This window comes from Podarcis melisellensis (assembly GCF_964234715.1).
Source record: "Podarcis melisellensis genome assembly, chromosome: 15".
Lineage (NCBI taxonomy): Eukaryota > Metazoa > Chordata > Lepidosauria > Squamata > Lacertidae > Podarcis > Podarcis melisellensis.
The window spans coordinates 19,195,701-19,207,282 of NC_138532.1; the positions used below are offsets into that span (position 1 = coordinate 19,195,701).

Consider the following 11,582-nt stretch of genomic DNA (forward strand, 5'->3'; position numbering starts at 1 on the left):
GCAACGTTTTTATTTTTTCTCCTCCTTTTATAATTGTTATTTGAGAGCTTCCTTCCTGGGAACGCTGTAGACAAAGTGCTAGGCTGTCGTGAAATGCAAACCCGGAAAAGAAACCCACTCACTGGCTAACAAGTGGCCCACGCAACAAAAATAAGAGTCCATTCTCTTCGGTAGGGACAGCAGACCCGTTGTTTCAAGCGAGGGTTGGTTTTCCACTCTGCAGACTATAAAAGGAATCCATCACTAGCAAAGTGCTAAATGACTCAATGTACCATTCATGTTACTTATTAAACACTTTGGCTAATTAGGAGAAGGGAAAAATAGCAAGGAGGCCCCTTTCAGCAGAGGCCAAGAAGAGGGATCCTCAAGTTGCACTGCAATAAAGCAGAAGAGGATTCTTGGCGGAATCCTGCTGTTTTTGCTGCTTTGGGAAATGATATATATATTTTTGGAGCACCCAGAGACTGGCCTCCAGAGCTTTAGTAATCTTCAGACATCACCACCCTACCCCATGGCTTGACAGCACACATTCTTTGATATTGCAGTGGCCCCAACCTGGGCAGCAATCCCATGGTTCAGCTGCTGCTGGGGGTGGTCTTACGCCTTTCTGCAACCTTACTAGAGTTGGGTCATTTTGCTGCCAGGGAATATATTTCCCACATTGTTGTTGTTTAGTCGTTTAGTCGTGTCCGACTCTTCGTGACCCCATGGACCAGAGCACGCCAGGCACTTCTGTCTTCCACTGTCTCCCGCAGTTCGGTCAGACTCATGTTTGTAGCTTCGAGAACACTGCCCAACCATCTCGTCCTCTGTCGTCCCCTTCTCCTTCGTCCCTCCATCTTTCCCAACATCTCTCCCACATTACAGACAGGCAAACCCAGTTTGGCCAGCGAGCTCACACCCTACAACCGGCTGCAGCCAATCACGGACGCCCCTGCTAAGCATACATGGATATGCAAGCAGGCAAGTTTCATAATTGCACTTCACACTTCTGAGCATAAACTTTAAAAATCATGGGTCCACACTTGAGGGGGGCGGGTAATGTGTGGAGGGGCCTGCAGAGTTGTTCAGAAGGCTCCATTAAGGTTATTAAGATAAGAAGGAACGATCCAGTTGACTCTTGACGCTAATTACCAAGAACTACAAGCTTAGCTCTAAATGCTTTGTTCACCAGAAACTTCACTGAAACCGAGTTGCGCTGTGATGATAAGGCGTGTTGGCTCTTTTATCTGCGCGTGTGAGCATTTGGGTGTTCTCCTGATCAGTTTGTTTGCCTTTGTGTGTGTTCTACAAGGTGGAGGGAAAGAGCCCGTCATTGGAAACAGTATAAATAATTCCATATGGCCTTTCATCAGAGATGGCTGTTTATATTAATAACTCAACATTTTTCTGGCAAATCACAGGCTGAACTCCCCTCCGCACCCCCTGCAGTTCGACTCCAGTTAGTTGTCTACTTAAGAAATGTATCCTTTGCCTTTTGGCTGGCTCCTCCATGGCTGTGTGGAGTAAGGATGGGATACAACCCCTTTGCTGGCATCTGGAAGGCACAACTGGGAGCCAGAGAGGGCCTTGACAGTACTGGAAACAATTAGGGTTTCATACAAGGACATCAGAAGAGCTTCCTGGACCAGATCAGTGGCCAATCAGATGCCTATGGGAAGCTCCAAAGCAGAACCTGAGCACAACAACATTCTCCGCTCCTGTGGCTTCCAGCAACTGGCATTCAGAAGCATAGTGCCTCCATTGGTGGAGCAAGAACATAGCTATCCAGGTGAGTGGTTCCATGGATTTGGCCAACCCTCTTCTAAATCCCTCCAATTTGGTGGGCAGCCCTGCCTGCTGTTTAACTAGGTAAGGTGTGAACAAGTCTACACTGGTCTACACTGAAAGAGTGGCTCTCCAGGCTTTCAGGTGGAGGTTATTTTACCAGCCCTACATGGAGCTATCAGGGCTTGAACCCGAGAGCTTTTGCTTGCAAAGGAGATGCTCTACCATTGTATTATGGGCTCTTTCCCAAGTGGTTCACAGCCTACCATTCCGCAGTCTGCCAGTTGCTACAGTTATTGAATTGTCGATAGTCCACTGTGGACAATTACATTTCTGTAGCCCAAAGAACAAGTGTTCTCTGGGCTTCTAAATCATTAGAAGGAATGTCCTCAATGACCCACTTGTTAGTTGGTTAGGTGATCCTCCCTGTCTGCTCCAGAAACTTTCTGCCTCTCCATTGCCATTGGAGACTGGACCTGGCCAACATTTGTGTCCTGGGAGGTTAAAGCAACATTTTGAGCAAATAACCAGGTGATGCCATTCACAGGACGATGTGTCACCAGCTTTGCAATGGAATACAACTCATACAACATTTGCTTGCTGAACAGGGGAGACTCAAGTAAACTGAGAGTAACTCTTGCTCTCTGTCTTAGTGAAGGGCAGCTGGGAAATCTGTAATAATCTAAATTGCAGGCCTGGTACAGCTCATTTGGGGTAGCAACTTAATGGCCTCCAAGACTTCACTTCTGTTAGTCTTGACTGGAGAACAGGGAGATGCCTAGAGGGAACCTTTGCCAAGCTTGCTGCTGTGGAATTCGAACTCGGGGAAAGGACAGTGGGCACCTGTACTCCTTGATTGCTGTGTGTTTCTTGTCCATGAAAACAGCTTTTGACCCAAGGACACCACAGCTTTCTTTCTGGACAACTTGTTAAGCCTGCAAATCTTTATGTAACAAGAGACATTTGTAAGAGGAGATTGAAAATAGACCATGCAACAGCTTTCTGGAATTCCTCCCATTGTGGGGACAGTGCTGGGTGAACTGGAAGCATACTGTCAACCACCACCACAACAACTTTATTATTTATACCTCGCCCATCTGACTGGGTTGTCCCAGCCAGATGTTTTATTAAACATTTAAAAACTTCCCTATACAGGGCTACCTTCTGATGTCTTCTGAAGGTTGTACAATTACTTATCTCCTTGACTTGGAGGTCACATAACTCCATACCCTTCATCCTACCATACCCTCCAACATTTATCTGATGAAAATAGGAACAGCCTAAAGAAAAGCGGGACATTCCGAGATCAAATCAGAAACCGGGACAGCTTCTGTAAATCCGGGACTGTCCCTGGAAAAGAGGGACACTTGGAGGGTCTGCAAATTGCAGTAATCCAGTCTAGAGGCTCAGGCTACCAGTGAATGGACTACAGTGCTCAAGTTATGCAGAATCCAGAACTTACGTAGCACCCTTATGTACTGCACACACACACACAAACATGACAGAGGCACATCTGTCTTCAACAACATTTTTTAAAAAGTATATTCAGAAATCCCAGCAATAAGTTCATGTTGTCTCATATATATATATATATATTGGGGGGGGGGTCAAGTAGAGGACAGCCAAGAAACCTTGCCTGACCTCAGGCTTGGATTAATATGAAGTAGAGATAGAAGAGGGAAATAACTCTGCCTCTCTCACACTTTGTATCTCTCTCCCCTCCGTCTTCCCTTAACGGCATTTAAAGTTGTCTTCACTTTGTCTGCCAAATTCCCTCTTGGCCTGTTCATGTTTTTTGTTTTTTTCTAAAGCATCTCTGCCTGCATCTAATATTCAAGTAGGGTTGTGCAAGACAGAAGCTTCTTAGCCGAAGCAGGGATATCAAGGAAACTCAATAATAATGCACTTCAAATGGTACCATGGAGGAGATTTGTCTTGCAAAATCTTAACAAGGGAACGACAGCAGCTACTCCGACACCATTTGAATCCATTATTCATGAAAGGGATTCTCAGAAGGGTCCACAGCCTCAAATCTACCAGTTGTTGCTGTCTCGTGAATATACAAAGCTAAGCTCATTTAAGGAAAGATGGGGAAATGTTGAGGATGCCAATTACTATAGGCTGTGCGAGGTAAACTGCACCCACCTGCAAATTCCCATTGCGTTAACGTACAGGAGGACCATTATGAGTTAGTGTATCATCAGTGTTGTCTGAAACATTACCGTCTGACATATTCAGATAGAAACAATACTTGCTGGAATTGTGCCCAGGAATGAATTCTTGCATGCCTGGTGGATTTGCTGAGACAAAATTATTGGGGGTTGATGTAAACTTGCACATACATTTAGTGATGCCATGGGATTATTCTGTTTCCCCCGGGTCCATTGTTGATGTGCTTTGGCTATTTCTTTACAGCGTTTTCTTTGCAGTGGCACCTAGTATTGTGGAAAAGTCTCACTCAGAGATCTAGCAGGCCCCCTCAGTGATGTATTTCTGCCAGCAATTAGAAACATTTCTGCTTACCCAGACATTTGTGGGTTGCTGATTGCTGACACATTTTTGCTCTCTGTACGCTGTGCTTATTTTACGTCGCTTTCTTTGCTGGTATATTTTGATTTGTTTTGTTGTAACATTGTTCTAATGATGTTGGACGCCATGTGAAAAGCAGTACAGTGGTACCTCTAGTTAAGGACTTAATTCGTTCTGGAGGTCCGTTCTTAACCTGAAACTGTTCTTAACCTGAAGCACCACTTTAGCTAATGGGGCATCCTGCTGCCGCTGCACCAATTTCTGTTCTCATCCTGAAGCAAAGTTCTTAACCCGAGGTACTATTTCTGGGTTAGTGGAGTCTGTAACCTGAAGCGTCTGTAGCCCAAGGTATCACTGTACAGGAGTGTTTTCTAATAAATAAATATTTGGATACCGTGGGTCAAGGGGAAAAAAAGAGAACAAATTTAGAACTTCCAAATAGCCACCATGATTTTACACTGCAATCCTAATCATTTCTGTTTGGAAGTAAGTCCTATTGAATTCAGTGGGGTTTACTAATGGGACACGGATGGTGTTGTGGGTTAAACCACAGAGCCTAGGACTTGCTGATCAGAAGGTTGGCGGTTCGAATCCCCACGACTGGGTGAGCTCCCATTGCTCGGTCCCTGCTCCTGCCAACCTAGCAGTTTGAAAGCACCTCAAAGTGCAAGTAGATAAATAGGTACCGCTCTGGCAGAAAGGTAAACGCCGTTTCCGTGCGCTGCTCTGGTTCGCCAGAAGTGGCTTAGTCATGCTGGCCACATGACCCGGAAGCTGTACGCCGGCTCCCTCGGCCAATAAAGCGAGATGAGGGCCGCAACCCCAGAGTCGGTCACGACTGGACCTAATAGTCAGGGGTCCCTTTACCTTTTTAAGTGGGGTTAGTATTGCAGGCTTATTTATCCAATCATAGAGGGATCCATCAGTTCCTTTATTGAAAGAATGGTTGATGAAGACACAAGGACTGAATGAAATGTCAAAATTGGTAGAACACCTACCCCTGAGAGAAAGCGGCTAAGAACAATTAAAAATTAAACCAATCTCCACACCACCCCCTGCCCCAGTACAGCCCTTAAGAAGTTGCTGGGCTAGAAGGAGTCTTGGTCAGAACCAGCAGGACCCGTCTTATGTTGCCATCTTGGAGTCTGATTGTTGAGCCGAGAAATTCCAGAACAGATTGCAAATACTGAAGCAGCAGATGACACTGGCAGCTCAGCTAGGCAGGGCACGTTCTGTTCCCACTGCGATCTGATACATCCGCCGCAAAGGGCTGTTGGAGCAGTTGACACCAGCAACACGGGAGGTGCTGGGAGCAGTGCGGAAGCCAAGTGTGGACAGTCTTGTGCTATCTGCCTCCGCGAGCTGCTTGCTGTGGGAGGCATAGAGTTGAATGCTGAGACAGACATGACAGTGGATGGAAGCCACATGGTTAGCTGTGGCATTTGACCTCCCTGGGCCAGAGCTTGTGATTTAGGAACTGAGCCATGCACCCGGCAGAAGCACGTGCCCAAGACCTTTCTGCATTGCACCTATCAAAGGCTGCAGGTGGAGAAGGAAGTGGATGGATGTTTCATCTGACCCATACAGTAATGGGTCAGGGGGAAGAGGCTAGAGCTCAGCATGTCTGCTTTGCATGCCCAAGGTCCCAAGTTTGATCCCTGACATCACCAGGTAAAGTAGAGAAGCAGCAACCTAATGGGAAAAGTGTTTTCTGAAACCCTACCTGTTTCGAAAGCCAGCGTGGTGTAGTGGTTAAGAGCAGTGGACTCGTGATCTGGTGAACTGGGTTTGATTCCCCGCTCCTCCACATGCAGCTGCTGGGTGACCTTGGACTAGGCACACTTCTCTGAAGTCTCTCAGCCCCACTCACCTCACAGAGTGTTTGTTGTGGGGCAGGAAGGGAAAAGGAGATTGTTAGACGCTTTGAGACTCCTTTGGGTAGTGATAAAGCAGGATATCAAATCCAAAACTATTGCAAGTTGCTGCAGGAGAGGGACTGTAACCAGCGTCAAGGGAGGGCTTTTTCTAGGACCCAAGTGAAAACTGTTAAGTTCCTGGTTTATTTTTGCTATGGCCAAGAGGTGTAATATTGTGTTGTTGTTTTTTAAAGTTATTTATTTTTTCAGATTTTACAATTTTACAATCAATTATCCAACAACCAACATAAAAACAAGATTTCCAAGAATCTCCTGTACTTCCCTCCTACCCTTTGTGGGTCCTTTTGTTAACCATTTCCTCCTGCATCTTTTATAATAATCCCAATCTTTTACATCTCCACTCTATCAAAAATTCAACATTAAACTACAAGTGTTATTCCAATAATTGGTGTAATATTGTTAATGTAATTTTGTTATACTGTATTTATAGAACTGATAACTTTTTTTGGGGTACGATGTTATATTTGCTATTGTGTTGTTCTTTTGTTACATTCTTATGAAATTGTTTTGGTGTTCCATTTTCTTTTGCTTTGAACCTGTGTGTGTGTGTGTGTGTAAAAGCAGCATACAAATAAAATTATGAATGAATGAATGAATGAAATCCAAGACAGCTGTTGTGTGCATTTGAACTACTATATGAGCTGCAGAGTTCCATGAAAAGATTCCTCTCCTGTAAAATCCCTAGATCAGTTCCAGCACACCAAAAGTCAAGATATGTGTCGTTTCACTCATTGACAGTCTGATCCTGTGGACATTTACTGAGGATGTTTACTGAAAAGTGAAGACCCCCTGATTTCAGTGGGACTTGATTGTGGGTAAGTATGCAGAAGAATTTAAAACATAATCATTTAATAGCTGCATTTTATACCCAAAGGCAGGGGAAATTACTATACCAGTGAAATGATACAAATATACCCAGTATAAAACAACTCACTGTATAAATATATAAAAAGAGAACTAACCTTTTCCCTTAAAACACTATTTAAACTTAAAAAGTTGTGCCTTGCAGTTTTCCTTTCTTTCTCTTTCATCGTATACATGTATAAAGTAAAAAAGGTATAGGTACCCCTGACCATTAGTTCCAGTCGTGACTTACTCTGATTCATCTTGCTTTATTGGCTGAGGGAGCCGGCATACAGCTTCCGGGTCATGTGGCCAGCATGACTAAGCCGCTTCTGGCGAACCAGCACAGTGCACGTAAATGCTGTTTACCTTCCCGCCGGAGGGGTACCTATTTATCTATTTGCACTTTGACATGCTTTCAAACTGCAAGGTTGGCAGGAGCAGAAAGAGACCCACAAAAACGAGAACCGACCAAACATCAGTGGGTGAAGGAAGTAGCTCAGTGGTAGTGCCTCTGCTTGGCATTCAGAAGGTCTCAGGTTCAATCCCCAGCATCTTCTGGTAGGGCTGGGAATGCTCCCTGCCCAGAAAGCTGCTGGCAGTCAGTGTAGAATATACTAAGCTAGATGGACCAATGCTCTGACTTGGCCTAAGGAATCTCCCTATGTTCCTGTGTTCAGTAGCTCTCAATTTGTTTATGAGAACACAAGAAGAGCGTACTGGATCAGGCCAATGGCCCATCTAGTCCAGCATCCTGTTCTCACAAACAGTGGCCAAACAGATGTTTGTGTGAAGCCTACAAGCAGGACCCCCAAGCACAAGAGCCCTCTCTCTTCCTGTGGTTCCCAGCTATAGCAAATGGAAGAGCTTTTGTTCACAGCGCCTTCCCGTCCTCCCAAATAATTTTCAAGAACAAAACCTCGGACAGTATTTCCCCCTTCCCTCCTCTGCGATTGTTACTAGGCAGTCCTGCTCACCAATCTGTCCTCCACCCCCAGTTCCTGCACACAGAGATAGCTGCTCATTCCTCTCTCTTCCTCCCCCCACCCTGTCACACCAATATGGGTGTGGCTGGAATGTGGTTTGTTTGGTTGTTGCTGTTGTTTTGCTTTTGTTGTTTTTAAGGGATGGCATCCAATTTCGTTGCACTTGTGCAATGTTGCACTTGTGTAATGACAATAAAGAATCTATCTATCTATCTATCTATCTATCTATCTATCTATCTATCTATCTATACCCTTTTGGTTCTGTTGATCTTTAATCTGCAGGTGGCACAGAAGACGCCCAGGCAAAGGGAAATGACAGCACTCTCAAAACAACCTGTCTTGCTTCAGTAAATGGCAACCCTAAATCTGTGGCAAAGCCATGGGGTACCATCTCACCAGCAAAGGGCCTCTGAGGGAAAACTTCACTGAGGATGGAAGTGGGAGACTGCAAGTGCCCGCCCCCCAGCAAAGATTTTGTCATTCAGGATGCTGAGCCCGAACGTGCAAAGGCTTCCATCGACCTGCCTCCAAGCTTAGAGAAACACAATACCCGCCCCCCCCCCCAAGACAGAGCTGAATTACCAGATAGGCAGAGTAGGCACTGGCCTATGGGCCTCATGCCTTCTAGGGCCCTTGCAATAACAGAAAAAAATAAATACAGTTTGTTTTGTGTAATAAAATTGGTTTATTAAAATTGTTGATTGGTAAAATAAAAAAAAGTATTAGGAGATGATTTGCGAGCCTTCTCTCCCCCCCCACCCCCGGAGATTTTGACTGCCTAGGAGCCTCCACAGGGTTTAATCCGGCGCAGAAAAAAGAGCAGGCCTTTTCTACATAACAGACTTCTTTCCCCCTTGTCTGGCCATTTATTCTCTCTTGAGTTTGAAGCGCTATCTCTGCCTATTTGCCTCAACCTATATTCTCAATTGGGACATTGCTGTGCATGCAACAGTGGCAATGGGGCTGTGGGAGCTTTCTTACTTTTTATGGAAATGAAGGTCCAATCTCCCACAAACCCATACAGTCATGCGTGCATATTTCTCTTCCGCCCTGCCCAAAGTGTCAGGCAGATAACAACTTTTAGCACATGGAGAGATCACTGCCACAGCCAGGGTGAATCATCAAATGCTTGCCGTTCTTAAGCTGTGTGATGTCCAGAACATGGAGACCCAGCCCTATGACATGCCAGTGTCAACCTGTGTCAGCATTTAAAATCAGCTCCTTGAATTATGTCTAACAGCCAATGGAAGGAGCACTTCCCAAATCAGCACAATTCATGAGGCCACTGTCTTTGGCTGCCTGTTGAGTAGAAAGTAGGGCTGAATGCCTCACTTGGCAAAGGAAGGAGTTTCTCAAGACGCCCCAATGTTTGGTTGTCAGTCTTGTCACCGCCTTTGCTGTGGGCATCGCTTAGATTCCAAACACTGCTTAGCTGCCAAGTGACTGATGGCAGCTGCTTTGGCATGACTACGATCTAAATATTCCTCAGTTAACCTATTAGTTTTAATTATATACCACAGCCTCTTATTTTGTAACCTTAGAAATGAGCATTCTATGTTCACGGGTGGAGATGCATCTCTCTCTCTCTCTCTCTCTCTCTCTCTCTCTCTCTCTCTCTCTCTCTCTCTCGTCTCCTCTCCCCCTGCAATCTTAATCACCGTCGCAACTCTGTTTAAAAAAAATAATTGTTGACAAGTGTAAAGTCTCGTCAACACAGCAGGAACAACTACGGCAAGAGCAAGAGTGAATGTCTGGTATGAGAGTCAAAAAATGGGGAAGGGTAACAAACCCTGACAGGCAGGCAATTAGAATAAAACTGTGAAGGATCATTAGTATTCATTACCAGAAAACAAGGCGTAAAGAAGGCCACGCAGCTGTTGAGGCAGATGCTAATTCCTGTCAGATGTGGTGGGGCTCTTACAGGACCAGCCCAAGACATTATGGGGCCTGAGGGGGAAGACCGAGATGGTGCCCCCCCCATCCCACATACAGAATCTGATCGGACCAACAGCAGTTGAATCTCTCTTCAACATCTCTCACCGTATCTGAGGGCTGGAGATAGATTAGGGGGAACAGGCAGGTTTAAGGAATATGCAGAGGTATGTGGGTGGATGGCTACCACCTTCCCTGGAAACTTCTGTCTAATGTAGCTGCCATAAGAACATCAGAGGAAGAGCCTGGTTGCTGGATCAGGCCCAAGTCCCACCATAGCACCTTGTTCCCACAGTGCCTCTGTGAATATTATTATTATTATTATTATTATTATTATTATTATTATTATTATTATATTTTATCTACAGTGGTACCTCAGGTTAAGAACTTAATTCGTTCTGGAGGTCTGAAGCTGTTCTTAACCTGAGATACCACTTTAGCTAATGGGGCCTCCCTCTCCTGCCGCACGATTTCTGTTTGCATCCTGAAGCAAATTTCTTAACCCAAGGTACTATTTCTGTAACCTGTAACCTGAAGCGTCTGTAACCTCAGGTACCACTGTATTATTAAATTTATCTCCTGCCCTTCCAAAGGAACCCAAGACAGCGAAAGCATGAGAAACGAAACAGCAAAAACATCTAAAAACAATTCTAGTACAGATGGAGACATAACATTCTTGCTCTGGCTAACCTTGGTAGCCTCTGTCTGGGACCTTCGGTAGTGGAGTTCTCCAGGTGCATGGAGTGACTTTTCCTCTATATGAGGATCCTCTATACTTCTCACAACCCCAGGGACAGCACCACTGGTCTGGATTGGTCAGCAGTAACATTGGCCAGGATTGGCCAGCTGAGATAGAAAGCCATGATGTTGTCAAAAGGGAATAGAGCCGGTTGGATCTCAAGCGCCTTCCTCCACGGCCTTCCTGAGTGGGAAGCACTGGAGAGGCAAGTGAGACTCTCACCCTCTACTTCACTGAGTGCTTCTCCTTCTAAACCCCTTAGCACCTGTCCTCCCACTTTGACCAGACTCTGTGGAATTCAACCTGGGTATGTCCTAAGCTACTTCCCCGAACCCAGTAGCGTTGACTTTCAGCCTTGCAAATTCCCTCTGTGTTTTGTGAGACCCTCATCCCTGTCACGTCCCTTGGTCTGGCCACTGAGCCGCTGCTTGGATGCCCATAGAGTCTCCCAGAAGTACGGGAGAGACAACAGTTCTTCTGGCTGCTCCCATGCCATCTGTTTGGAATCAAGCACTGGTTTTCTGAGGGAGTGCAAGGGTGGAAAACAAAGGTTGCTTCTTCCTGCTTTATAAGTGACAGAGAAAGTTGTGGCAAAGACACCGGAGAATGGACCAGAGAGAAGAACTGGGAAAACTGCAAAAGCACGATTGTGTGAACAGTTACTGGGAGTGGAGAGGGGCAGGTTGACCTAAATCCCACCCTATAGATGAATTGGGCCACTCTTTGGTCCTCTGCTGAAAGATGGAGCTAAAAACACTGGGTTCTTTTTGCAGAGCATCACACAGTCCTTGCGAGTTTGATGGCAGAGAAGTTGTTCCTCCTTGCTGAAGGAAATTATCTTTTTTGCAG

General features: G+C 45.5%; 1 long non-coding RNA gene across 1 annotated transcript; it reads left to right on the forward strand.

Annotated features, from left to right (window-relative positions):
• Positions 1–5,480: 5,480 nt before the first annotated feature.
• Positions 5,481–8,702, forward strand: LOC309357467. The gene is made up of 3 exons (XR_014163137.1): positions 5,481–5,967; positions 6,919–7,048; positions 8,345–8,702. It is a non-coding gene; the product is annotated as an uncharacterized lncRNA (long non-coding RNA).
• The last annotated feature ends 2,880 nt before the right edge of the window (positions 8,703–11,582 follow it).